The sequence below is a fragment of the Triturus cristatus genome, chromosome 8 (genome assembly GCF_964204655.1).
Source record: "Triturus cristatus chromosome 8, aTriCri1.1, whole genome shotgun sequence".
Taxonomy (NCBI): domain Eukaryota; kingdom Metazoa; phylum Chordata; class Amphibia; order Caudata; family Salamandridae; genus Triturus; species Triturus cristatus.
The window spans coordinates 1,620,407,781-1,620,433,331 of record NC_140591.1 but is presented as its reverse complement, the minus strand read 5'-3'; the positions used below and the strand labels follow the sequence as shown (position 1 = coordinate 1,620,433,331).

The 25,551-nt window shown below is 31.6% G+C and overlaps 31 non-coding genes across 31 annotated transcripts; all 31 read left to right on the top strand.

The window, feature by feature from the left end:
* Positions 1-359: 359 nt before the first annotated feature.
* TRNAT-AGU (transfer RNA threonine (anticodon AGU)) lies at positions 360-433 on the top strand. Its single transcript has one exon. It is a non-coding gene; the product is annotated as a tRNA-Thr (tRNA).
* A 438-nt stretch (positions 434-871) lies between these two features.
* On the top strand, positions 872-944 carry TRNAT-CGU (transfer RNA threonine (anticodon CGU)). The gene has a single exon. It is a non-coding gene; the product is annotated as a tRNA-Thr (tRNA).
* Positions 945-1,378: 434 nt separating this feature from the next.
* On the top strand, positions 1,379-1,452 carry TRNAT-AGU (transfer RNA threonine (anticodon AGU)). Its single transcript has one exon. It is a non-coding gene; the product is annotated as a tRNA-Thr (tRNA).
* Positions 1,453-1,890: 438 nt separating this feature from the next.
* On the top strand, positions 1,891-1,963 carry TRNAT-CGU (transfer RNA threonine (anticodon CGU)). Its single transcript has one exon. It is a non-coding gene; the product is annotated as a tRNA-Thr (tRNA).
* A 4,513-nt stretch (positions 1,964-6,476) lies between these two features.
* Positions 6,477-6,550, top strand: TRNAT-AGU (transfer RNA threonine (anticodon AGU)). Its single transcript has one exon. It is a non-coding gene; the product is annotated as a tRNA-Thr (tRNA).
* A 439-nt stretch (positions 6,551-6,989) lies between these two features.
* TRNAT-CGU (transfer RNA threonine (anticodon CGU)) lies at positions 6,990-7,062 on the top strand. The gene has a single exon. It is a non-coding gene; the product is annotated as a tRNA-Thr (tRNA).
* A 1,453-nt stretch (positions 7,063-8,515) lies between these two features.
* TRNAT-AGU (transfer RNA threonine (anticodon AGU)) lies at positions 8,516-8,589 on the top strand. Its single transcript has one exon. It is a non-coding gene; the product is annotated as a tRNA-Thr (tRNA).
* A 945-nt stretch (positions 8,590-9,534) lies between these two features.
* On the top strand, positions 9,535-9,608 carry TRNAT-AGU (transfer RNA threonine (anticodon AGU)). The gene has a single exon. It is a non-coding gene; the product is annotated as a tRNA-Thr (tRNA).
* Positions 9,609-10,047: 439 nt separating this feature from the next.
* Positions 10,048-10,120, top strand: TRNAT-CGU (transfer RNA threonine (anticodon CGU)). Its single transcript has one exon. It is a non-coding gene; the product is annotated as a tRNA-Thr (tRNA).
* A 435-nt stretch (positions 10,121-10,555) lies between these two features.
* On the top strand, positions 10,556-10,629 carry TRNAT-AGU (transfer RNA threonine (anticodon AGU)). Its single transcript has one exon. It is a non-coding gene; the product is annotated as a tRNA-Thr (tRNA).
* Positions 10,630-11,574: 945 nt separating this feature from the next.
* TRNAT-AGU (transfer RNA threonine (anticodon AGU)) lies at positions 11,575-11,648 on the top strand. The gene has a single exon. It is a non-coding gene; the product is annotated as a tRNA-Thr (tRNA).
* A 439-nt stretch (positions 11,649-12,087) lies between these two features.
* TRNAT-CGU (transfer RNA threonine (anticodon CGU)) lies at positions 12,088-12,160 on the top strand. Its single transcript has one exon. It is a non-coding gene; the product is annotated as a tRNA-Thr (tRNA).
* A 435-nt stretch (positions 12,161-12,595) lies between these two features.
* TRNAT-AGU (transfer RNA threonine (anticodon AGU)) lies at positions 12,596-12,669 on the top strand. The gene has a single exon. It is a non-coding gene; the product is annotated as a tRNA-Thr (tRNA).
* Positions 12,670-13,614: 945 nt separating this feature from the next.
* TRNAT-AGU (transfer RNA threonine (anticodon AGU)) lies at positions 13,615-13,688 on the top strand. Its single transcript has one exon. It is a non-coding gene; the product is annotated as a tRNA-Thr (tRNA).
* Positions 13,689-14,127: 439 nt separating this feature from the next.
* On the top strand, positions 14,128-14,200 carry TRNAT-CGU (transfer RNA threonine (anticodon CGU)). The gene has a single exon. It is a non-coding gene; the product is annotated as a tRNA-Thr (tRNA).
* A 434-nt stretch (positions 14,201-14,634) lies between these two features.
* Positions 14,635-14,708, top strand: TRNAT-AGU (transfer RNA threonine (anticodon AGU)). Its single transcript has one exon. It is a non-coding gene; the product is annotated as a tRNA-Thr (tRNA).
* A 945-nt stretch (positions 14,709-15,653) lies between these two features.
* On the top strand, positions 15,654-15,727 carry TRNAT-AGU (transfer RNA threonine (anticodon AGU)). Its single transcript has one exon. It is a non-coding gene; the product is annotated as a tRNA-Thr (tRNA).
* Positions 15,728-16,165: 438 nt separating this feature from the next.
* On the top strand, positions 16,166-16,238 carry TRNAP-CGG (transfer RNA proline (anticodon CGG)). Its single transcript has one exon. It is a non-coding gene; the product is annotated as a tRNA-Pro (tRNA).
* Positions 16,239-16,672: 434 nt separating this feature from the next.
* On the top strand, positions 16,673-16,746 carry TRNAT-AGU (transfer RNA threonine (anticodon AGU)). The gene has a single exon. It is a non-coding gene; the product is annotated as a tRNA-Thr (tRNA).
* A 946-nt stretch (positions 16,747-17,692) lies between these two features.
* TRNAT-AGU (transfer RNA threonine (anticodon AGU)) lies at positions 17,693-17,766 on the top strand. Its single transcript has one exon. It is a non-coding gene; the product is annotated as a tRNA-Thr (tRNA).
* A 945-nt stretch (positions 17,767-18,711) lies between these two features.
* TRNAT-AGU (transfer RNA threonine (anticodon AGU)) lies at positions 18,712-18,785 on the top strand. Its single transcript has one exon. It is a non-coding gene; the product is annotated as a tRNA-Thr (tRNA).
* Positions 18,786-19,223: 438 nt separating this feature from the next.
* Positions 19,224-19,296, top strand: TRNAT-CGU (transfer RNA threonine (anticodon CGU)). Its single transcript has one exon. It is a non-coding gene; the product is annotated as a tRNA-Thr (tRNA).
* Positions 19,297-19,729: 433 nt separating this feature from the next.
* On the top strand, positions 19,730-19,803 carry TRNAT-AGU (transfer RNA threonine (anticodon AGU)). The gene has a single exon. It is a non-coding gene; the product is annotated as a tRNA-Thr (tRNA).
* A 439-nt stretch (positions 19,804-20,242) lies between these two features.
* Positions 20,243-20,315, top strand: TRNAT-CGU (transfer RNA threonine (anticodon CGU)). Its single transcript has one exon. It is a non-coding gene; the product is annotated as a tRNA-Thr (tRNA).
* Positions 20,316-20,749: 434 nt separating this feature from the next.
* On the top strand, positions 20,750-20,823 carry TRNAT-AGU (transfer RNA threonine (anticodon AGU)). The gene has a single exon. It is a non-coding gene; the product is annotated as a tRNA-Thr (tRNA).
* A 438-nt stretch (positions 20,824-21,261) lies between these two features.
* On the top strand, positions 21,262-21,334 carry TRNAT-CGU (transfer RNA threonine (anticodon CGU)). The gene has a single exon. It is a non-coding gene; the product is annotated as a tRNA-Thr (tRNA).
* A 434-nt stretch (positions 21,335-21,768) lies between these two features.
* On the top strand, positions 21,769-21,842 carry TRNAT-AGU (transfer RNA threonine (anticodon AGU)). Its single transcript has one exon. It is a non-coding gene; the product is annotated as a tRNA-Thr (tRNA).
* Positions 21,843-22,280: 438 nt separating this feature from the next.
* TRNAT-CGU (transfer RNA threonine (anticodon CGU)) lies at positions 22,281-22,353 on the top strand. Its single transcript has one exon. It is a non-coding gene; the product is annotated as a tRNA-Thr (tRNA).
* A 947-nt stretch (positions 22,354-23,300) lies between these two features.
* On the top strand, positions 23,301-23,373 carry TRNAT-CGU (transfer RNA threonine (anticodon CGU)). The gene has a single exon. It is a non-coding gene; the product is annotated as a tRNA-Thr (tRNA).
* Positions 23,374-23,807: 434 nt separating this feature from the next.
* TRNAT-AGU (transfer RNA threonine (anticodon AGU)) lies at positions 23,808-23,881 on the top strand. The gene has a single exon. It is a non-coding gene; the product is annotated as a tRNA-Thr (tRNA).
* A 438-nt stretch (positions 23,882-24,319) lies between these two features.
* On the top strand, positions 24,320-24,392 carry TRNAT-CGU (transfer RNA threonine (anticodon CGU)). The gene has a single exon. It is a non-coding gene; the product is annotated as a tRNA-Thr (tRNA).
* Positions 24,393-25,551: the final 1,159 nt, after the last annotated feature.

The window sequence follows — 25,551 nt, the reverse complement described above, 5'->3', positions numbered from 1 at the left end:
TCTGTGAACATTAGAATGGGTCATCTTAAATTGAAAAACTAAAAAACGTGGTATTGTGAATATTTTCAAAGTAATGCTTTGAATGAAAAACGGAAAAAAGAGTGACAAAGAGCAAAATAGAGATAAAAAATCATTCTAGAGTTGAAATCAAGTAATGCATTCTTAAAGAAGGCATAATTAAAACATTTATGAACAGGATAAGCAATATATCAATGAGGTGTTTATCAATAGGATCAGTATCCTCGTCTAAAGTAGTTGAGTAGAGCGTTTTCTGAACTGAGAAATGATTATGAAAGTGAAAAACTCAGGAGTCTCTTGAACACCATATGGCAAACTGTTCCTTAAAGCATTTTCAAGAGGGTGCTGTGGCTTAGCTGGTTAAAGCGCCTGTCTAGTAAACAGGAGATCCTGAGTTCAAATCTCAGCAGTGCCTTGCTTTCCTCATTCTTAAATAAAAAACTATTTTCATTAATTCGTCCTGCGATTCAATTAAATTAGAAAAGTCTGATTTATCTTTCGGTTGAACAGATCATCTTAAACCTAATAAAAACTGAAAGTGTTTTCAATATTATAGTAACAATACTGTGATTGCAAAATCAAAAAGGTATTTCAATGAGCAAGAGGCAGATGAAATATAACCCTAGATTTGAGCAATATTGATGAATATATGTAAAACACTTATTTATGAACTATTCAAAATATGGGATTGCGTTTAAAATGTGTTCTTTTGTAATACAACATAGCTATTCCTGTTTACAGATTAGGAATCCTTGCTTGTTTAACATTAGAATACATATTAAGACACTTTAACACAGGCACAGAATTTGATCACCAATACTAAATTAATGATCCCTTCTGTATCACTAAAATAGGTGCTGTGGCTAAGTGGTTAAAGCGCCTGTCTCGTAAACAGGAAATCCTGAGTTCAAATCTCAGCAGCACCTTATTATTGGTCCTTACATGTAAAAATATTTTTCATCACGCAAATGTTTAATACATTTTAAAAAGAAAAGTGTTGTTCTGTGAACATTAGAATGGGTCATCTTAAATTGAAAAACAAAAAAACCTGGTATTGTGAAGATTTTCAAAGTAATGCTTTGAATGAAAAAGGGAAAAAAAAGTGACAAAGAGCAAAATAGAGATAACAAATCATTCTAGAGTTGAATTCAAGTAATGCATTCTTAAAGAAGGCATAATTAAAACATTTATGAACAGGATAAGCAATATATCAATGAGGTGTTTATGAATAGGATCAGTATCCTCATCTAAACTATTTGAGTAGTGCATTTTCTGAACTGAGAAATGATTATGAAAGTGAAAAACTCAGGTTTCTCTTGAACACCATATGGCAAACTGTTCCTTAAAGCTTTTTCAAGAGGGTGCTGTGGCTTAGCTGGTTAAAGCGCCTGTCTAGTAAACAGGAGATCCTGAGTTCAAATCTCAGCAGTGCCTTGCTTTCGTCATTCTTAAATAAAACACTATTTTCATTAAGTCGTCCTGCGATTCAATTAAATTAGAAAAGTCTGATTTATCTTTCGGTTGAACAGATCATCTTAAACCTAATAAAAACTGAAAGTGTTTTCAATATTATAGTAACAATACTTTGATTGCAAAATTAAAAAGGTATTTCAATGAGCAAGAGGCAATTGAAATATGACCCTAGATTTGAGCAATATTGATGAATATATGTAAAACACTTATTTATGAACTATTCAAAATATGGGATTGAGTTTAAAATGTGTTCTTTTTTAATACAACATAGCTATTCTTGTTTACAGATTAGGAATCCTTGCTTGTTTAACATTAGAATACATATTAAGACACTTTAACACAGGCACAGAATTTAATCACCAATACTAAATTAATGATCCCTTCTGTATCACTAAAGTAGGTGCTGTGGCTAAGTGGTTAAAGCGCCTGTCTCGTAAACAGGAAATCCTGAGTTCAAATCTCAGCAGCACCTTATTATTGGTCCTTACATGTAAAAATAATTTTCATCACGCAAATGTTTAATACATTTTAAAAAGAAAAGAGTTGTTCTGTGAACATCAGAATGGGTCATCTTAAATTGAAAAACAAAAAAACGTGGTATTGTGAAGATTTTCAAAGTAATGCTTTGAATGAAAAAGGGAAAAAAGGGTGACAAAGAGCAAAATAGAGATAAAAAATCATTCTAGAGTTGAAATCAAGTAATGCATTCTTAAAGAAGGCATAATTAAAACATTTATGAACAGGATAAGCAATATATCAATGAGGTGTTTATCAATAGGATCAGTATCCTCGTCTAAAGTAGTTGAGTAAAGCGTTTTCTGAACTGAGAAATGATTATGAAAGTGAAAAACTCAGGAGTCTCTTGAACACCATATGGCAAACTGTTCCTTAAAGCATTTTCAAGATTGTGCTGTGGCTTAGCTGGTTAAAGCGCCTGTCTAGTAAACAGGAGATCCTGAGTTCAAATCTCAGCAGTGCCTTGCTTTCCTCATTCTTAAATAAAAAATTATTTTCATTAAGTCGTCCTGCGATTCAATTAAATTAGAAAAGTCTGATTTATCTTTCGGTTGAACAGATCATCTTAAACCTAATAAAAACTGAAAGTGTTTTCAATATTATAGTAACAATACTTTGATTGCAAAAATCAAAAAGGTATTTCAATGAGCAAGAGGCAGATGAAATATAACCCTAGATTTGAGCAATATTGATGAATATATGTAAAACACTTATTTATGAACTATTCAAAATATGGGATTGCGTTTAAAATGTGTTCTTTTGTAATACAACATAGTTATTCCTGTTTACAGATTAGGAATCCTTGCTTGTTTAACATTAGAATACATATTAAGACACTTTAACACAGGCACAGAATTTGATCACCAATACTAAATTAATGATCCCTTCTGTATCACTAAAAAAGGTGCTGTGGCTAAGTGGTTAAAGCGCCTGTCTTGTAAACAGGAAATCCTGAGTTCAAATCTCAGCAGCACCTTATTATTGGTCCTTACATGTAAAAATAATTTTCATCAAGCAAATGTTTAATACATTTTAAAAAGAAAAGTGTTGTTCTGTGAACATTAGAATGGGTCATCTTAAATTGAAAAACTAAAAAACGTGGTATTGTGAATATTTTCAAAGTAATGCTTTGAATGAAAAACGGAAAAAAGAGTGACAAAGAGCAAAATAGAGATAAAAAAATCATTCTAGAGTTGAAATCAAGTAATGCATTCTTAAAGAAGGCATAATTAAAACATTTATGAACAGGATAAGCAATATATCAATGAGGTGTTTATCAATAGGATCAGTATCCTCGTCTAAAGTAGTTGAGTAGAGCGTTTTCTGAACTGAGAAATGATTATGAAAGTGAAAAACTCAGGATTCTCTTGAACACCATATGGCAAACTGTTCCTTAAAGCATTTTGAAGAGGGTGCTGTGGCTTAGCTGGTTAAAGCGCCTACCTAGTAAACAGGAGATCCTGAGTTCAAATCTCAGCAGTGCCATGCTTTCCTCATTCTTAAATAAAAAACTATTTTCATTAATTCGTCCTGCGATTCAATTCAATTAGAAAAGTCTGATTTATCTTTCGGTTGAACAGATCATCTTAAACCTAATAAAAACTGAAAGTGTTTTAAATATAATAGTAACTATACTGTGATTGCAAAAATCAAAAAGGTATTTTAATAAGCAAGAGGCAGATTAAATATAACCCTAGATTTGAGCAATATTGATGAATATATGTAAAACACTTATTTATGAACTATTCAAAATATGGGATTGCGTTTAAAATGTGTTCTTTTGTAATACAACATAGCTATTCCTGTTTACAGATTAGGAATCCTTGCTTGTTTAACATTAGAATACATATTAAGACACTTTAACACAGGCACAGAATTTGATCAACAATACTAAATTAATGATCCCTTCTGTATCACTAAAAAAGGTGCTGTGGCTAAGTGGTTAAAGCGCCTGTCTTGTAAACAGGAAATCCTGAGTTCAAATCTCAGCAGCACCTTATTATTGGTCCTTACATGTAAAAATAATTTTCATCACGCAAATGTTTAATACATTTTAAAAAGAAAAGTGTTGTTCTGTGAACATTAGAATGGGTCATCTTAAATTGAAAAACAAAAAAACATGGTATTGTGAAGATTTTCAAAGTAATGCTTTGAATGAAAAAGGGAAAAAAGAGTGACAAAGAGCAAAATAGAGATAAAAAATCATTCTAGAGTTGAATTCAAGTAATGCATTCTTAAAGAAGGCATAATTAAAACATTTATGAACAGGATAAGCAATATATCAATGAGGTGTTTATCAATAGGATCAGTATCCTCGTCTAAAGTAGTTGAGTAGAGCGTTTTCTGAACTGAGAAATGATTATGAAAGTGAAAAACTCAGGATTCTCTTGAACACCATATGGCAAACTGTTCCTTAAAGCATTTTGAAGAGGGTGCTGTGGCTTAGCTGGTTAAAGCGCCTACCTAGTAAACAGGAGATCCTGAGTTCAAATCTCAGCAGTGCCATGCTATCCTCATTCTTAAATAAAAAACTATTTTCATTAATTCGTCCTGCGATTCAATTCAATTAGAAAAGTCTGATTTATCTTTCGGTTGAACAGATCATCTTAAACCTAATAAAAACTGAAAGTGTTTTCAATATTATAGTAACAATACTGTGATTGCAAAATTAAAAAGGTATTTCAATGAGCAAGAGGCAGATGAAATATGACCCTAGATTTGAGCAATATTGATGAATATATGTAAAACACTTATTTATAAACTATTCAAAATATGGGATTGAGTTGAAAATGTGTTCTTTTTTAATACAACATAGCTATTCTTGTTTACAGATTAGGAATCCTTGCTTGTTTAACATTAGAATACATATTTAGACACTTTAACACAGGCACAGAATTTGATCACCAATACTAAATTAATGATCCCTTCTGTATCACTAAAGTAGGTGCTGTGGCTAAGTGGTTAAAGCGCCTGTCTTGTAAACAGGAAATCCTGAGTTCAAATGTCAGCAGCACCTTATTATTGGTCCTTACCTGTAAAAATAATTTTCATCACGCAAATGTTTAATACGTTTTAAAAAGAAAAGTATTGTTCTGTGAACATTAGAATGGGTCATCTTAAATTGAAAAACAAAAAAACGTGGTGTTGTGAAGATTTTCAAAGTAATGCTTTGAATGAAAAAGGGAAAAAAGAGTGACAAAGAGCAAAATAGAGATAAAAAATCATTCTAGAGTTGAAATCAAGTAATGCATTCTTAAAGAAGGCATAATTAAAACATTTATGAACAGGATAAGCAATATATCAATGAGGTGTTTATCAATAGGATCAGTATCCTCGTCTAAAGTAGTTGAGTAGAGCGTTTTCTGAACTGAGAAATGATTATGAAAGTGAAAAACTCAGGATTCTCTTGAACACCATATGGCAAACTGTTCCTTAAAGCATTTTCAAGAGGGTGGTGTGGCTTAGCTGGTTAAAGTGCCTGTCTAGTAAACAGGAGATCCTGAGTTCAAATCTCAGCAGTGCCATGCTTTCCTCATTCTTAAATAAAAAACAATTTTCATTAATTCGTCCTGCGATTCAATTAAATTAGAAAAGTCTGATTTATCTTTCGGTTGAACAGATCATCTTAAACCTAATAAAAACTGAAAGTGTTTTCAATATTATAGTAACAATACTGTGATTGCAAAATTAAAAAGGTATTTCAATGAGCAAGAGGCAGATGAAATATAACCCTAGATTTGAGCAATATTGATGAATATATGTAAAACACTTATTTATGAACTATTCAAAATATGGGATTGAGTTTAAAATGTGTTCTTTTTTAATACAACATAGCTATTCTTGTTTATAGATTAGGAATCCTTGCTTATTTAACATTAGAATACATATTAAGACACTTTAACACAGGCACAGAATTTGATCACCAATCCTAAATTAATGATCCCTTCTATATCACTAAAGTAGGTGCTGTGGCTAAGTGGTTAAAGTGCCTTTCTCGTGAACAGGAAATCCTGAGTTCAAATCTCAGCAACACCTTATTATTGGTCCTTACATGTAAAAATAATTTTCATCACGCAAATGTTTAATACATTTTAAAAAGAAAAGTGTTGTTCTGTGAACATTAAAATGGGTCATCTTAAATTGAAAAACAAAAAAACGTGGTATTGTGAAGATTTTCAAAGTAATGCTTTGAATGGAAAAGGGAAAAAAGAGTGACAAAGAGCAAAATAGAGATAAAAAATCATTCTAGAGTTGAATTCAAGTAATGCATTCTTAAAGAAGGCATGATTAAAACATTTATGAACAAGATAAGCAATATATCAATGAGGTGTTTATCAATAGGATCAGTATCCTCGTCTAAAGTAGTTGAGTAGAGCGTTTTCTGAACTGAGAAATGATTATGAAAGTGAAAAACTCAGGATTCTCTTGAACACCATATGGCAAACTGTTCCTTAAAGCATTTTCAAGAGGGTGCTGTGGCTTAGCTGGTTAAAGCGCCTGTCTAGTAAACAGGAGATCCTGAGTTCAAATCTCAGCAGTGCCTTGCTTTCCTCATTCTTAAATAAAAAATTATTTTCATTAAGTCGTCCTGCGATTCAATTAAATTAGAAAAGTCTGATTTATCTTTCGGTTGAACAGATCATCTTAAACCTAATAAAAACTGAAAGTGTTTTCAATATTATAGTAACAATACTGTGATTGCAAAAATCAAAAAGGTATTTCAATGAGCAAGAGGCAGATGAAATATAACCCTAGATTTGAGCAATATTGATGAATATATGTAAAACACTTATTTATGAACTATTCAAAATATGGGATTGAGTTTAAAATGTGTTCTTTTGTAATACAACATAGCTATTCTTGTTTACAGATTAGGAATCCTTGCTTGTTTAACATTAGAATACATATTAAGACACTTTAACACAGGCACAGAATTTGATCACCAATTCTAAATTAATGATCCCTTCTGTATCACTGAAAAAGGTGCTGTGGCTAAGTGGTTAAAGCGCCTGTCTCGTAAACAGGAAATCCTGAGTTCAAATCTCAGCAGCACCTTATTATTGGTCCTTACATGTAAAAATAATTTTCATCACGCAAATGTTTAATACATTTTAAAAAGAAAAGTGTTGTTCTGTGAACATTAGAATGGGTCATCTTAAATTGAAAAACAAAAAAACATGGTATTGTGAAGATTTTCAAAGTAATGCTTTGAATGAAAAAGGGAAAAAAGAGTGACAAAGAGCAAAATAGAGATAAAAAATCATTCTAGAGTTGAATTCAAGTAATGCATTCTTAAAGAAGGCATAATTAAAACATTTATGAACAGGATAAGCAATATATCAATGAGGTGTTTATCAATAGGATCAGTATCCTCGTCTAAACTATTTGAGTAGTACGTTTTCTGAACTGAGAAATGATTATGAAAGTGAAAAACTCAGGTTTCTCTTGAACACCATATGGCAAACTGTTCCTCAAAACTTTTTCAAGAGGGTGCTGTGCCTTAGCTGATTAAAGCGCCTGTCTAGTAAACAGGAGATCCTGAGTTCAAATCTCAGCAGTGCCTTGCTTTCCTCATTCTTAAATAAAAAATTATTTTCATTAAGTCGTCCTGCGATTCAATTAAAATAGAAAAGTCTGATTATCTTTCGGTTGAACAGATCATCTTAAACCTAATAAAAACTGAAAGTGTTTTCAATATTATAGTAACAATACTGTGATTGCAAACATCAAAAAGGTATTTCAATGAGCAAGAGGCAGATGAAATATAACCCTAGATTTGAGCAATATTGTTGAATATATGTAAAACACTTATTTATGAACTATTCAAAATATGGGATTGAGTTTAAAATGTGTTCTTTTGTAATACAACATAGCTATTCTTGTTTACAGATTAGGAATCCTTGCTTGTTTAACATTAGAATACATATTAAGACACTTTAACACAGGCATAGAATTTGATCACCAATACTAAATTAATGATCCCTTCTGTATCACTAAAATAGGTGCTGTGGCTAAGTGGGTAAAGCGCCTGTCTCGTAAACAGGAAATCCTGAGTTCAAATGTCAGCAGCACCTTATTATTGGTCCTTACCTGTAAAAATAATTTTCATCACGCAAATGTTTAATACGTTTTAAAAAGAAAAGTATTGTTCTGTGAACATTAGAATGGGTCATCTTAAATTGAAAAACAAAAAAACGTGGTGTTGTGAAGATTTTCAAAGTAATGTTTTGAATGAAAAAGGGAAAAATGAGTGACAAAGAGCAAAATAGAGATAAAAAATCATTCTAGAGTTGAATTCAAGTAATGCATTCTTAAAGAAGGCATGATTAAAACATTTATGAACAAGATAAGCAATATATCAATGAGGTGTTTATGAATAGGATCAGTATCCTCGTCTAAAGTAGTTGAGTAGAGCGTTTTCTGAACTGAGAAATGATTATGAAAGTGAAAAACTCAGGATTCTCTTGAACACCATATGGCAAACTGTTCCTTAAAGCATTTTCAAGAGGGTGCTGTGGCTTAGCTGGTTAAAGTGCCTGTCTAGTAAACAGGAGATCCTGAGTTCAAATCTCAGCAGTGCCATGCTTTCCTCATTCTTAAATAAAAAACAATTTTCATTAATTCGTCCTGCGATTCAATTAAATTAGAAAAGTCTGATTTATCTTTCGGTTGAACAGATCATCTTAAACCTAATAAAAACTGAAAGTGTTTTCAATATTATAGTAACAATACTGTGATTGCAAAATTAAAAAGGTATTTCAATGAGCAAGAGGCAGATGAAATATAACCCTAGATTTGAGCAATATTGATGAATATATGTAAAACACTTATTTATGAACTATTCAAAATATGGGATTGAGTTTAAAATGTGTTCTTTTTTAATACAACATAGCTATTCTTGTTTATAGATTAGGAATCCTTGCTTATTTAACATTAGAATACATATTAAGACACTTTAACACAGGCACAGAATTTGATCACCAATCCTAAATTAATGATCCCTTCTATATCACTAAAGTAGGTGCTGTGGCTAAGTGGTTAAAGTGCCTTTCTCGTGAACAGGAAATCCTGAGTTCAAATCTCAGCAACACCTTATTATTGGTCCTTACATGTAAAAATAATTTTCATCACGCAAATGTTTAATACATTTTAAAAAGAAAAGTGTTGTTCTGTGAACATTAAAATGGGTCATCTTAAATTGAAAAACAAAAAAACGTGGTATTGTGAAGATTTTCAAAGTAATGCTTTGAATGGAAAAGGGAAAAAAGAGTGACAAAGAGCAAAATAGAGATAAAAAATCATTCTAGAGTTGAATTCAAGTAATGCATTCTTAAAGAAGGCATGATTAAAACATTTATGAACAAGATAAGCAATATATCAATGAGGTGTTTATCAATAGGATCAGTATCCTCGTCTAAAGTAGTTGAGTAGAGCGTTTTCTGAACTGAGAAATGATTATGAAAGTGAAAAACTCAGGATTCTCTTGAACACCATATGGCAAACTGTTCCTTAAAGCATTTTCAAGAGGGTGCTGTGGCTTAGCTGGTTAAAGCGCCTGTCTAGTAAACAGGAGATCCTGAGTTCAAATCTCAGCAGTGCCTTGCTTTCCTCATTCTTAAATAAAAAATTATTTTCATTAAGTCGTCCTGCGATTCAATTAAATTAGAAAAGTCTGATTTATCTTTCGGTTGAACAGATCATCTTAAACCTAATAAAAACTGAAAGTGTTTTCAATATTATAGTAACAATACTGTGATTGCAAAAATCAAAAAGGTATTTCAATGAGCAAGAGGCAGATGAAATATAACCCTAGATTTGAGCAATATTGATGAATATATGTAAAACACTTATTTATGAACTATTCAAAATATGGGATTGAGTTTAAAATGTGTTCTTTTGTAATACAACATAGCTATTCTTGTTTACAGATTAGGAATCCTTGCTTGTTTAACATTAGAATACATATTAAGACACTTTAACACAGGCACAGAATTTGATCACCAATACTAAATTAATGATCCCTTCTGTATCACTAAAATAGGTGCTGTGGCTAAGTGGTTAAAGCGCCTGTCTCGTAAACAGGAAATCCTGAGTTCAAATGTCAGCAGCACCTTATTATTGGTCCTTACCTGTAAAAATAATTTTCATCACGCAAATGTTTAATACGTTTTAAAAAGAAAAGTATTGTTCTGTGAACATTAGAATGGGTCATCTTAAATTGAAAAACAAAAAAAACGTGGTGTTGTGAAGATTTTCAAAGTAATGTTTTGAATGAAAAAGGGAAAAATGAGTGACAAAGAGCAAAATAGAGATAAAAAATCATTCTAGAGTTGAATTCAAGTAATGCATTCTTAAAGAAGGCATGATTAAAACATTTATGAACAAGATAAGCAATATATCAATGAGGTGTTTATGAATAGGATCAGTATCCTCGTCTAAAGTAGTTGAGTAGAGCGTTTTCTGAACTGAGAAATGATTATGAAAGTGAAAAACTCAGGATTCTCTTGAACACCATATGGCAAACTGTTCCTTAAAGCATTTTCAAGAGGGTGCTGTGGCTTAGCTGGTTAAAGTGCCTGTCTAGTAAACAGGAGATCCTGAGTTCAAATCTCAGCAGTGCCATGCTTTCCTCATTCTTAAATAAAAAACAATTTTCATTAATTCGTCCTGCGATTCAATTAAATTAGAAAAGTCTGATTTATCTTTCGGTTGAACAGATCATCTTAAACCTAATAAAAACTGAAAGTGTTTTCAATATTATAGTAACAATACTGTGATTGCAAAATTAAAAAGGTATTTCAATGAGCAAGAGGCAGATGAAATATAACCCTAGATTTGAGCAATATTGATGAATATATGTAAAACACTTATTTATGAACTATTCAAAATATGGGATTGAGTTTAAAATGTGTTCTTTTTTAATACAACATAGCTATTCTTGTTTATAGATTAGGAATCCTTGCTTATTTAACATTAGAATACATATTAAGACACTTTAACACAGGCACAGAATTTGATCACCAATCCTAAATTAATGATCCCTTCTATATCACTAAAGTAGGTGCTGTGGCTAAGTGGTTAAAGTGCCTTTCTCGTGAACAGGAAATCCTGAGTTCAAATCTCAGCAACACCTTATTATTGGTCCTTACATGTAAAAATAATTTTCATCACGCAAATGTTTAATACATTTTAAAAAGAAAAGTGTTGTTCTGTGAACATTAAAATGGGTCATCTTAAATTGAAAAACAAAAAAACGTGGTATTGTGAAGATTTTCAAAGTAATGCTTTGAATGGAAAAGGGAAAAAAGAGTGACAAAGAGCAAAATAGAGATAAAAAATCATTCTAGAGTTGAATTCAAGTAATGCATTCTTAAAGAAGGCATGATTAAAACATTTATGAACAAGATAAGCAATATATCAATGAGGTGTTTATCAATAGGATCAGTATCCTCGTCTAAAGTAGTTGAGTAGAGCGTTTTCTGAACTGAGAAATGATTATGAAAGTGAAAAACTCAGGATTCTCTTGAACACCATATGGCAAACTGTTCCTTAAAGCATTTTCAAGAGGGTGCTGTGGCTTAGCTGGTTAAAGCGCCTGTCTAGTAAACAGGAGATCCTGAGTTCAAATCTCAGCAGTGCCTTGCTTTCCTCATTCTTAAATAAAAAATTATTTTCATTAAGTCGTCCTGCGATTCAATTAAATTAGAAAAGTCTGCTTTATCTTTCGGTTGAACAGATCATCTTAAACCTAATAAAAACTGAAAGTGTTTTCAATATTATAGTAACAATACTGTGATTGCAAAAATCAAAAAGGTATTTCAATGAGCAAGAGGCAGATAAAATATAACCCTAGATTTGAGCAATATTGATGAATATATGTAAAACACTTATTTATGAACTATTCAAAATATGGGATTGAGTTTAAAATGTGTTCTTTTGTAATACAACATAGCTATTCTTGTTTACAGATTAGGAATCCTTGCTTGTTTAACATTAGAATACATATTAAGACACTTTAACACAGGCACAGAATTTGATCACCAATACTAAATTAATGATCCCTTCTGTATCACTAAAATAGGTGCTGTGGCTAAGTGGTTAAAGCGCCTGTCTCGTAAACAGGAAATCCTGAGTTCAAATGTCAGCAGCACCTTATTATTGGTCCTTACCTGTAAAAATAATTTTCATCACGCAAATGTTTAATACGTTTTAAAAAGAAAAGTATTGTTCTGTGAACATTAGAATGGGTCATCTTAAATTGAAAAACAAAAAAAACGTGGTGTTGTGAAGATTTTCAAAGTAATGTTTTGAATGAAAAAGGGAAAAATGAGTGACAAAGAGCAAAATAGAGATAAAAAATCATTCTAGAGTTGAATTCAAGTAATGCATTCTTAAAGAAGGCATGATTAAAACATTTATGAACAAGATAAGCAATATATCAATGAGGTGTTTATGAATAGGATCAGTATCCTCGTCTAAAGTAGTTGAGTAGAGCGTTTTCTGAACTGAGAAATGATTATGAAAGTGAAAAACTCAGGATTCTCTTGAACACCATATGGCAAACTGTTCCTTAAAGCATTTTCAAGAGGGTGCTGTGGCTTAGCTGGTTAAAGTGCCTGTCTAGTAAACAGGAGATCCTGAGTTCAAATCTCAGCAGTGCCATGCTTTCCTCATTCTTAAATAAAAAACAATTTTCATTAATTCGTCCTGCGATTCAATTAAATTAGAAAAGTCTGATTTATCTTTCGGTTGAACAGATCATCTTAAACCTAATAAAAACTGAAAGTGTTTTCAATATTATAGTAACAATACTGTGATTGCAAAATTAAAAAGGTATTTCAATGAGCAAGAGGCAGATGAAATATAACCCTAGATTTGAGCAATATTGATGAATATATGTAAAACACTTATTTATGAACTATTCAAAATATGGGATTGAGTTTAAAATGTGTTCTTTTTTAATACAACATAGCTATTCTTGTTTATAGATTAGGAATCCTTGCTTATTTAACATTAGAATACATATTAAGACACTTTAACACAGGCACAGAATTTGATCACCAATCCTAAATTAATGATCCCTTCTATATCACTAAAGTAGGTGCTGTGGCTAAGTGGTTAAAGTGCCTTTCTCGTGAACAGGAAATCCTGAGTTCAAATCTCAGCAACACCTTATTATTGGTCCTTACATGTAAAAATAATTTTCATCACGCAAATGTTTAATACATTTTAAAAAGAAAAGTGTTGTTCTGTGAACATTAAAATGGGTCATCTTAAATTGAAAAACAAAAAAACGTGGTATTGTGAAGATTTTCAAAGTAATGCTTTGAATGGAAAAGGGAAAAAAGAGTGACAAAGAGCAAAATAGAGATAAAAAATCATTCTAGAGTTGAATTCAAGTAATGCATTCTTAAAGAAGGCATGATTAAAACATTTATGAACAAGATAAGCAATATATCAATGAGGTGTTTATCAATAGGATCAGTATCCTCGTCTAAAGTAGTTGAGTAGAGCGTTTTCTGAACTGAGAAATGATTATGAAAGTGAAAAACTCAGGATTCTCTTGAACACCATATGGCAAACTGTTCCTTAAAGCATTTTCAAGAGGGTGCTGTGGCTTAGCTGGTTAAAGCGCCTGTCTAGTAAACAGGAGATCCTGAGTTCAAATCTCAGCAGTGCCTTGCTTTCCTCATTCTTAAATAAAAAATTATTTTCATTAAGTCGTCCTGCGATTCAATTAAATTAGAAAAGTCTGCTTTATCTTTCGGTTGAACAGATCATCTTAAACCTAATAAAAACTGAAAGTGTTTTCAATATTATAGTAACAATACTGTGATTGCAAAAATCAAAAAGGTATTTCAATGAGCAAGAGGCAGATAAAATATAACCCTAGATTTGAGCAATATTGATGAATATATGTAAAACACTTATTTATGAACTATTCAAAATATGGGATTGAGTTTAAAATGTGTTCTTTTGTAATACAACATAGCTATTCTTGTTTACAGATTAGGAATCCTTGCTTGTTTAACATTAGAATACATATTAAGACACTTTAACACAGGCACAGAATTTGATCACCAATACTAAATTAATGATCCCTTCTGTATCACTAAAATAGGTGCTGTGGCTAAGTGGTTAAAGCGCCTGTCTCGTAAACAGGAAATCCTGAGTTCAAATCTCAGCAGCACCTTATTATTGGTCCTTACATGTAAAAATAATTTTCATCACGCAAATGTTTAATACATTTTAAAAAGAAAAGTGTTGTTCTGTGAACATTAGAATGGGTCATCTTAAATTGAAAAACAAAAAAAACTGGTATTGTGAAGATTTTCAAAGTAATGCTTTGAATGAAAAAGGGAAAAAAGAGTGACAAAGAGCAAAATTGAGATAAAAAATCATTCTAGAGTTGAATTCAAGTGATGCATTCTTAAAGAAGGCATAATTAAAACATTTATGAACAGGATAAGCAATATATCAATGAGGTGTTTATGAATAGGATCAGTATCCTCGTCTAAACTATTTGAGTTGTGCGTTTTCTGAACTGAGAAATGATTATGAAAGTGAAAAACTCAGGTTTCTCTTGAACACCATATGGCAAACTGTTCCTTAACGCATTTTCAAGAGGGTGCTGTGGCTTAGCTGGTTATAGCGCCTGTCTAGTAAACAGGAGATCCTGAGTTCAAATCTCAGCAGTGCCTTGCTTTCGTCATTCTTAAATAAAACATTATTTTCATTAAGTCGTCCTGCGATTCAATTAAATTAGAAAAGTCTGATTTATCTTTCGGTTGAACAGATCATCTTAAACCTAATAAAAACTGAAAGTGTTTTCAATATTATAGTAACAATACTGTGATTGCAAAATTAAAAAGGTATTTCAATATGCAAGAGGCAGATGAAATATGACCCTAGATTTGAGCAATATTGATGAATATATGTAAAACACTTATTTATAAACTATTCAAAATATGGGATAGAGTTTAAAATGTGTTCTTTTTTAATACAACATAGCTATTCTTGTTTACAGATTAGGAATCCTTGCTTGTTTAACATTAGAATACATATTAAGACACTTTAACACAGGCACAGAATTTGATCACCAATACTAAATTAATGATCCCTTCTGTATCACTAAAGTAGGTGCTGTGGCTAAGTGGTTAAAGCGCCTGTCTCGTAAACAGGAAATCCTGATTTCAAATCCCAGCAGCACCTTATTATTGGTCCTTACATGTAAAAATAATTTTCATCACGCAAATGTTTAATACATTTTAAAAAGAAAAGAGTTGTTCTGTGAACATTAGAATGGGTCATCTTAAATTGAAAAACTAAAAAACGTGGTATTGTGAATATTTTCAAAGTAATGCTTTGAATGAAAAACGGAAAAAAGAGTGACAAAGAGCAAAATAGAGATAAAAAATCATTCTAGAGTTGAAATCAAGTAATGCATTCTTAAAGAAGGCATAATTAAAACATTTATGAACAGGATAAGCAATATATCAATGAGGTGTTTATCAATAGGATCAGTATCCTCGTCTAAAGTAGTTGAGTAGAGCGTTTTCTGAACTGAGAAATGATTATGAAAGTGAAAAACTCAGGAGTCTCTTGAACACCATATGGCAAACTGTTCCTTAAAGCATTTTCAAGAGGGTGCTGTGGCTTAGCTGGTTAAAGCGCCTGTCTAGTAAACAGGAGATCCTGAGTTCAAATCTCAGCAGTGCCTTGCTTTCCTCATTCTTAAATAAAAAACTATTTTCATTAATTCGTCCTGCGATTCAATTCAATTAGAAAAGTCTGATTTATCTTTCGGTTGAACAGATCATCTTAAACCTAATAAAAACTGAAAGTGTTTTCAATATTATAGTAACAATACTGTGATTGCAAAATCAAAAAGGTATTTCAATGAGCAAGAGGCAGATGAAATATAACCCTAGATTTGAGCAATATTGATGAATATATGTAAAACACTTATTTATGAACTATTCAAAATATGGGATTGAGTTTAAAATGTGTTCTTTTTTAATACAACATAGCTATTCTTGTTTACAGATTAGGAATCCTTGCTTGTTTAACATTAGAATACATATTAAGACACTTTAACACAGGCACAGAATTTGATCACCAATACTAAATTAATGATCCCTTCTATATCGCTAAAGTAGGTGCTGTGGCTAAGTGGTTAAAGCGCCTGTCTCGGAAACAAGAAATCCTGAGTTCAAATCTCAGCAGCACCTTATTATTGGTCCTTACATGTAAAAATAATTTTCATCACGCAAATGTTTAATACATTTTAAAAAGAAAAGTGTTGTTCTTTGAACATTAGAATGGGTCATCTTAAATTGAAAAACAAAAAAACGTGGTATTGTGAAGATTTTCAAAGTAATGCTTTGAATGAAAAAGGGAAAAAAGAGTGACAAAGAGCAAAATAGAGATAAAAAATCATTCTAGAGTTGAAATCAAGTAATGCATTCTTAAAGACGGCATAATTAAAACATTTATGAACAGGATAAGCAATATATCAATGAGGTGTTTATCAATAGGATCAGTATCCTCGTCTAAAGTAGTTGAGTAGAGCGTTTTCTGAACTGAGAAATGATTATGAAAGTAAAAAACTCAGGATTCTCTTGAACACCATATGGCAAACTGTTCCTTAAAGCATTTTCAAGAGGGTGCTGTGGCTTAGCTGGTTAAAGCGCCTGTCTAGTAAACAGGAGATCCTGAGTTCAAATCTCAGCAGTGCCTTGCTTTCCTCAGTCTTAAATAAATAACTATTTTCATTAAGTCGTCCTGCGATTCAATTAAATTAGAAAAGTCTGATTTATCTTTCGGTTGAACAGATCATCTTAAACCTAATAAAAACTGAAAGTGTTTTAAATATAATAGTAACTATACTGTGATTGCAAAAATCAAAAAGGTATTTCAATGAGCAAGAGGCAGATGAAATATAACCCTAGATTTGAGCAATATTGATGAATATATGTAAAACACTTATTTATGAACTATTCAAAATATGGGATTGCGTTTAAAATGTGTTCTTTTGTAATACAACATAGCTATTCCTGTTTACAGATTAGGAATCCTTGCTTGTTTAACATTAGAATACATATTAAGACACTTTAACACAGGCACAGAATTTGATCACCAATACTAAATTAATGATCCCTTCTGTATCACTAAAATAGGTGCTGTGGCTAAGTGGTTAAAGTGCCTGTCTTGTAAACAGGAAATCCTGAGTTCAAATCTCAGCAGCACCTTATTATTGGTCCTTACATGTAAAAATAATTTTCATCACGCAAATGTTTAATACATTTTAAAAAGAAAAGTGTTGTTCTGTGAACATTAGAATGGGTCATCTTAAATTGAAAAACAAAAAAAACTGGTATTGTGAAGATTTTCAAAGTAATGCTTTGAATGAAAAAGGGAAAAAAGAGTGACAAAGAGCAAAATAGAGATAAAAAATCATTCTAGAGTTGAATTCAAGTAATGCATTCTTAAAGAAGGCATAATTAAAACATTTATGAACAGGATAAGCAATATATCAATGAGGTGTTTATGAATAGGATCAGTATCCTCGTCTAAACTATTTGAGTTGTGCGTTTTCTGAACTGAGAAATGATTATGAAAGTGAAAAACTCAGGTTTCTCTTGAACACCATATGGCAAACTGTTCCTTAACGCATTTTCAAGAGGGTGCTGTGGCTTAGCTGGTTATAGCGCCTGTCTAGTAAACAGGAGATCCTGAGTTCAAATCTCAGCAGTGCCTTGCTTTCGTCATTCTTAAATAAAACATTATTTTCATTAAGTCGTCCTGCGATTCAATTAAATTAGAAAAGTCTGATTTATCTTTCGGTTGAACAGATCATCTTAAACCTAATAAAAACTGAAAGTGTTTTCAATATTATAGTAACAATACTGTGATTGCAAAATTAAAAAGGTATTTCAATGAGCAAGAGGCAGATGAAATATGACCCTAGATTTGAGCAAAATTGATGAATATATGTAAAACACTTATTTATAAACTATTCAAAATATGGGATTGAGTTTAAAATGTGTTCTTTTTTAATACAACATAGCTATTCTTGTTTACAGATTAGGAATCCTTGCTTGTTTAACATTAGAATACATATTAAGACACTTTAACACAGGCACAGAATTTGATCACCAATACTAAATTAATGATCCCTTCTGTATCACTAAAGTAGGTGCTGTGGCTAAGTGGTTAAAGCGCCTGTCTCGTAAACAGGAAATCCTGAGTTCAAATCCCAGCAGCAGCTTATTATTGGTCCTTACATGTAAAAATAATTTTCATCACGCAAATGTTTAATACATTTTAAAAAGAAAAGAGTTGTTCAGTGAACATTAGAATGGGTCATCTTAAATTGAAAAACTAAAAAACGTGGTATTGTGAATATTTTCAAAGTAATGCTTTGAATGAAAAACGGAAAAAAGAGTGACAAAGAGCAAAATAGAGATAAAAAATCATTCTAGAGTTGAAATCAAGTAATGCATTCTTAAAGAAGGCATAATTAAAACATTTATGAACAGGATAAGCAATATATCAATGAGGTGTTTATCAATAGGATCAGTATCCTCGTCTAAAGTAGTTGAGTAGAGCGTTTTCTGAACTGAGAAATGATTATGAAAGTGAAAAACTCAGGAGTCTCTTGAACACCATATGGCAAACTGTTCCTTAAAGCATTTTCAAGAGGGTGCTGTGGCTTAGCTGGTTAAAGCGCCTGTCTAGTAAACAGGAGATCCTGAGTTCAAATCTCAGCAGTGCCTTGCTTTCCTCATTCTTAAATAAAAAACTATTTTCATTAATTCGTCCTGCGATTCAATTAAATTAGAAAAGTCTGATTTATCTTTCGGTTGAACAGATCATCTTAAACCTAATAAAAACTGAAAGTGTTTTCAATATTATAGTAACAATACTGTGATTGCAAAATCAAAAAGGTATTTCAATGAGCAAGAGGCAGATGAAATATAACCCTAGATTTGAGCAATATTGATGAATATATGTAAAACACTTATTTATGAACTATTCAAAATATGGGATTGAGTTTAAAATGTGTTCTTTTTTAATACAACATAGCTATTCTTGTTTACAGATTAGGAATCCTTGCTTGTTTAACATTAGAATACATATTAAGACACTTTAACACAGGCACAGAATTTGATCACCAATACTAAATTAATGATCCCTTCTATATCGCTAAAGTAGGTGCTGTGGCTAAGTGGTTAAAGCGCCTGTCTCGTAAACAAGAAATCCTGAGTTCAAATCTCAGCAGCACCTTATTATTGGTCCTTACATGTAAAAATAATTTTCATCACGCAAATGTTTAATACATTTAAAAAGAAAAGTGTTGTTCTTTGAACATTAGAATGGGTCATCTTAAATTGAAAAACAAAAAAACGTGGTATTGTGAAGATTTTCAAAGTAATGCTTTGAATGAAAAAGGGAAAAAAGAGTGACAAAGAGCAAAATAGAGATAAAAATTCATTCTAGAGTTGAAATCAAGTAATGCATTCTTAAAGAAGGCATAATTAAAACATTTATGAACAGGATAAGCAATATATCAATGAGGTGTTTATCAATAGGATCAGTATCCTCGTCTAAAGTAGTTGAGTAGAGCGTTTTCTGAACTGAGAAATGATTATGAAAGTAAAAAACTCAGGATTCTCTTGAACACCACATGGCAAACTGTTCCTTAAAGCATTTTCAAGAGGGTGCTGTGGCTTAGCTGGTTAAAGCGCCTGTCTAGTAAACAGGAGATCCTGAGTTCAAATCTCAGCAGTGCCTTGCTTTCCTCAGTCTTAAATAAAAAACTATTTTCATTAAGTCGTCCTGCGATTCAATTAAATTAGAAAAGTCTGATTTATCTTTCGGTTGAACAGATCATCTTAAACCTAATAAAAACTGAAAGTGTTTTCAATATTATAGTAACAATACTGTGATTGCAAAAATCAAAAAGGTATTTCAATGAGCAAGAGGCAGATGAAATATGACCCTAGATTTGAGCAATATTGATGAATATATGTAAAACACTTATTTATAAACTATTCAAAATATGGGATTGAGTTTAAAATGTGTTCTTTTTTAATACAACATAGCTATTCTTGTTTACAGATTAGGAATCCTTGCTTGTTTAACATTAGAATACATATTAAGACACTTTAACACAGGCACAGAATTTGATCACCAATACTAAATTAATGATCCCTTCTGTATCACTAAAGTAGGTGCTGTGGCTAAGTGGTTAAAGCGCCTGTCTCGTAAACAGGAAATCCTGAGTTCAAATCCCAGCAGCACCTTATTATTGGTCCTTACATGTAAAAATAATTTTCATCACGCAAATGTTTAATACATTTTAAAAAGAAAAGAGTTGTTCTGTGAACATTAGAATGGGTCATCTTAAATTGAAAAACTAAAAAACGTGGTATTGTGAATATTTTCAAAGTAATGCTTTGAATGAAAAACGGAAAAAAGAGTGACAAAGAGCAAAATAGAGATAAAAAATCATTCTAGAGTTGAAATCAAGTAATGCATTCTTAAAGAAGGCATAATTAAAACATTTATGAACAGGATAAGCAATATATCAATGAGGTGTTTATCAATAGGATCAGTATCCTCGTCTAAAGTAGTTGAGTAGAGCGTTTTCTGAACTGAGAAATGATTATGAAAGTGAAAAACTCAGGAGTCTCTTGAACACCATATGGCAAACTGTTCCTTAAAGCATTTTCAAGAGGGTGCTGTGGCTTAGCTGGTTAAAGCGCCTGTCTAGTAAACAGGAGATCCTGAGTTCAAATCTCAGCAGTGCCTTGCTTTCCTCATTCTTAAATAAAAAACTATTTTCATTAATTCGTCCTGCGATTCAATTAAATTAGAAAAGTCTGATTTATCTTTCGGTTGAACAGATCATCTTAAACCTAATAAAAACTGAAAGTGTTTTCAATATTATAGTAACAATACTGTGATTGCAAAATCAAAAAGGTATTTCAATGAGCAAGAGGCAGATGAAATATAACCCTAGATTTGAGCAATATTGATGAATATATGTAAAACACTTATTTATGAACTATTCAAAATATGGGATTGAGTTTAAAATGTGTTCTTTTTTAATACAACATAGCTATTCTTGTTTACAGATTAGGAATCCTTGCTTGTTTAACATTAGAATACATATTAAGACACTTTAACACAGGCACAGAATTTGATCACCAATACTAAATTAATGATCCCTTCTATATCGCTAAAGTAGGTGCTGTGGCTAAGTGGTTAAAGCGCCTGTCTCGTAAACAAGAAATCCTGAGTTCAAATCTCAGCAGCACCTTATTATTGGTCCTTACATGTAAAAATAATTTTCATCACGCAAATGTTTAATACATTTTAAAAAGAAAAGTGTTGTTCTGTGAACATTAGAATGGGTCATCTTAAATTGAAAAACAAAAAAACCTGGTATTGTGAAGATTTTCAAAGTAATGCTTTGAATGAAAAAGGGAAAAAAGAGTGACAAAGAGCAAAATAGAGATACAAAATCATTCTAGAGTTGAATTCAAGTAATGCATTTTTAAAGAAGGCATAATTAAAACATTTATGAACAGGATAAGCAATATATCAATGAGGTGTTTATGAATAGGATCAGTATCCTCATCTAAACTATTTGAGTAGTGCGTTTTCTGAACTGAGAAATGATTATGAAAGTGAAAAACTCAGGTTTCTCTTGAACACCATATGGCAAACTGTTCCTTAAAGCATTTTCAAGAGGGTGCTGTGGCTTAGCTGGTTAAAGCGCCTGTCTAGTAAACAGGAGATCCTGAGTTCAAATCTCAGCAGTGCCTTGCTTTCGTCATTCTTAAATAAAACATTATTTTCATTAGGTCGTCCTGCGATTCAATTCAATTAGAAAAGTCTGATTTATCTTTCGGTTGAACAGATCATCTTAAACCTAATAAAAACTGAAAGTGTTTTCAATATTATAGTAACAATACTGTGATTGCAAAATTAAAAAGGTATTTCAATGAGCAAGAGGCAGATGAAATATGACCCTAGATTTGAGCAATATTGATGAATATATGTAAAACACTTATTTATAAACTATTCAAAATATGGGATTGAGTTTAAAATGTGTTCTTTTTTAATACAACATAGCTATTCTTGTTTACAGATTAGGAATCCTTGCTTGTTTAACATTAGAATACATATTAAGACACTTTAACACAGGCACAGAATTTGATCACCAATACTAAATTAATGATCCCTTCTGTATCACTAAAGTAGGTGCTGTGGCTAAGTGGTTAAAGCGCCTGTCTCGTAAACAGGAAATCCTGAGTTCAAATCTCAGCAGCACCTTATTATTGGTCCTTACATGTAAAAATAATTTTCATCACGCAAATGTTTAATACATTTTAAAAAGAAAAGTGTTGTTCTTTGAACATTAGAATGGGTCATCTTAAATTGAAAAACAAAAAAACGTGGTATTGTGAAGATTTTCAAAGTAATGCTTTGAATGAAAAAGGGAAAAAAGAGTGACAAAGAGCAAAATAGAGATAAAAAATCATTCTAGAGTTGAAGTCAAGTAATGCATTCTTAAAGAAGGCATAATTAAAACATTTATGAACAGGATAAGCAATATATCAATGAGGTGTTTATGAATAGGATCAGTATCCTCGTCTAAACTATTTGAGTAGTGCGTTTGCTGAACTGAGAAATGATTATGAAAGTGAAAAACTCAGGTTTCTCTTGAACACCATATGGCAAACTGTTCCTTAACGCATTTTCAAGAGGGTGCTGTGGCTTAGCTGGTTAAAGCGCCTGTCTAGTAAACAGGAGATCCTGAGCTCAAATCTCAGCAGTGCCTTGCTTTCCTCATTCTTAAATAAAAAATTATTTTCATTAAGTCGTCCTGCGATTCAATTAAATTAGAAAAGTCTGATTTATCTTTCGGTTGAACAGATCATCTTAAACCTAATAAAAACTGAAAGTGTTTTCAATATTATAGTAACAATACTGTGATTGCAAAAATCAAAAAGGTATTTCAATGAGCAAGAGGCAGATGAAATATAACCCTAGATTTGAGCAATATTGATGAATATATGTAAAACACTTATTTATGAACTATTCAAAATATGGGATTGCGTTTAAAATGTTTTCTTTTGTAATACAACATAGCTATTCCTGTTTACAGATTAGGAATCCTTGCTTGTTTAACATTAGAATACATATTAAGACACTTTAACACAGGCACAGAATTTGATCACCAATACTAAATTAATGATCCCTTCTGTATCACTAAAATAGGTGCTGTGGCTAAGTGGTTAAAGCGCCTGTCTCGTAAACAGGAAATCCTGAGTTCAAATCTCAGCAGCACCTTATTATTGGTCCTTACATGTAAAAATATTTTTCATCACGCAAATGTTTAATACATTTTAAAAAGAAAAGTGTTGTTCTGTGAACATTAGAATGGGTCATCTTAAATTGAAAAACAAAAAAACCTGGTATTGTGAAGATTTTCAAAGTAATGCTTTGAATGAAAAAGGGAAAAAAGAGTGACAAAGAGCAAAATAGAGATAAAAAATCATTCTAGAGTTGAGTTCAAGTAATGCATTTTTAAAGAAGGCATAATTAAAACATTTATGAACAGGATAAGCAATATATCAATGAGGTGTTTATGAATAGGATCAGTATCCTCATCTAAACTATTTGAGTAGTGCGTTTTCTGAACTGAGAAATGATTATGAAAGTGAAAAACTCAGGTTTCTCTTGAACACCATATGGCAAACTGTTCCTTAAAGCATTTTCAAGAGGGTGCTGTGGCTTAGCTGGTTAAAGCGCCTGTCTAGTAAACAGGAGATCCTGAGTTCAAATCTCAGCAGTGCCTTGCTTTCGTCATTCTTAAATAAAACATTATTTTCATTAAGTCGTCCTGCGATTCAATTCAATTAGAAAAGTCTGATTTATCTTTCGGTTGAACAGATCATCTTAAACCTAATAAAAACTGAAAGTGTTTTCAATATTATAGTAACAATACTGTGATTGCAAAATTAAAAAGGTATTTCAATGAGCTAGAGGCAGATGAAATATGACCCTAGATTTGAGCAATATTGATGAATATATGTAAAACACTTATTTATAAACTATTCAAAATATGGGATTGAGTTTAAAATGTGTTCTTTTTTAATACAACATAGCTATTCTTGTTTACAGATTAGGAATCCTTGCTTGTTTAACATTAGAATACATATTAAGACACTTTAACACAGGCACAGAATTTGATCACCAATACTAAATTAATGATCCCTTCTGTATCACTAAAGTAGGTGCTGTGGCTAAGTGGTTAAAGCGCCTGTCTCGTAAACAGGAAATCCTGAGTTCAAATGTCAGCAGCACCATATTATTGGTCCTTACATGTAAAAATAATTTTCATCACGCAAATGTTTAATACGTTTTAAAAAGAAAAGTATTGTTCTGTGAACATTAGAATGGGTCATCTTAAATTGAAAAACAAAAAAACGTGGTGTTGTGAAGATTTTCAAAGTAATGTTTTGAATGAAAAAGGGAAAAAAGAGTGACAAAGAGCAAAATAGAGATAAAAAATCATTCTAGAGTTGAATTCAAGTAATGCATTCTTAAAGAAGGCATGATTAAAACATTTATGAACAAGATAAGCAATATATCAATGAGGTGTTTATGAATAGGATCAGTATCCTCGTCTAAAGTAGTTGAGTAGAGCGTTTTCTGAACTGAGAAATGATTATGAAAGTGAAAACTCAGGATTCTATTGAACACCATATGGCAAACTGTTCCTTAAAGCATTTTCAAGAGGGTGCTGTGGCTTAGCTGGTTAAAGTCCCTGTCTAGTAAACAGGAGATCCTGAGTTCAAATCTCAGCAGTGCCTTGCTTTCCTCATTCTTATATAAAAAACTATTTTCATTAAGTCGTCCTGCGATTCAATTCAATTAGAAAAGTCTGATTTATCTTTCGGTTGTACAGATCATCTTAAACCTAATAATACCTGAAAGTGTTTTCAATATTATAGTAACAATACTGTGATTGCAAAAATCAAAAAGGTATTTCAATGAGCAAGAGGCAGATGAAATATAACCCTAGATTTGAGCAATATTGATGAATATATGTAAAACACTTATTTATGAACTATTCAAAATATGGGATTGAGTTTAAAATGTGTTCTTTTTTAATACAACATAGCTATTCTTGTTTACAGATTAGGAATCCTTGCTTGTTTAACATTAGAAAACTTATTAAGACACTTTAACACAGGCACAGAATTTGATCACCAATACTAAATTAATGATCCCTTCTCTATCACTAAAATAGGTGCTGTGGCTAAGTGGTTAAAGCGCCTGTCTCATAACCAGGGAATCCTGTGTTCAAATCTCAGCAGCACCTTATTATTGGTCCTTACATGTAAAAAATATTTTCATCAGGCAAATGTTTAATACATTTTAAAAAGAAAAGTGTTGTTCTGTGAACATTAGAATGGGTCATCTTAAATTGAAAAACAAAAAAACGTGGTATTGTGAAGATTT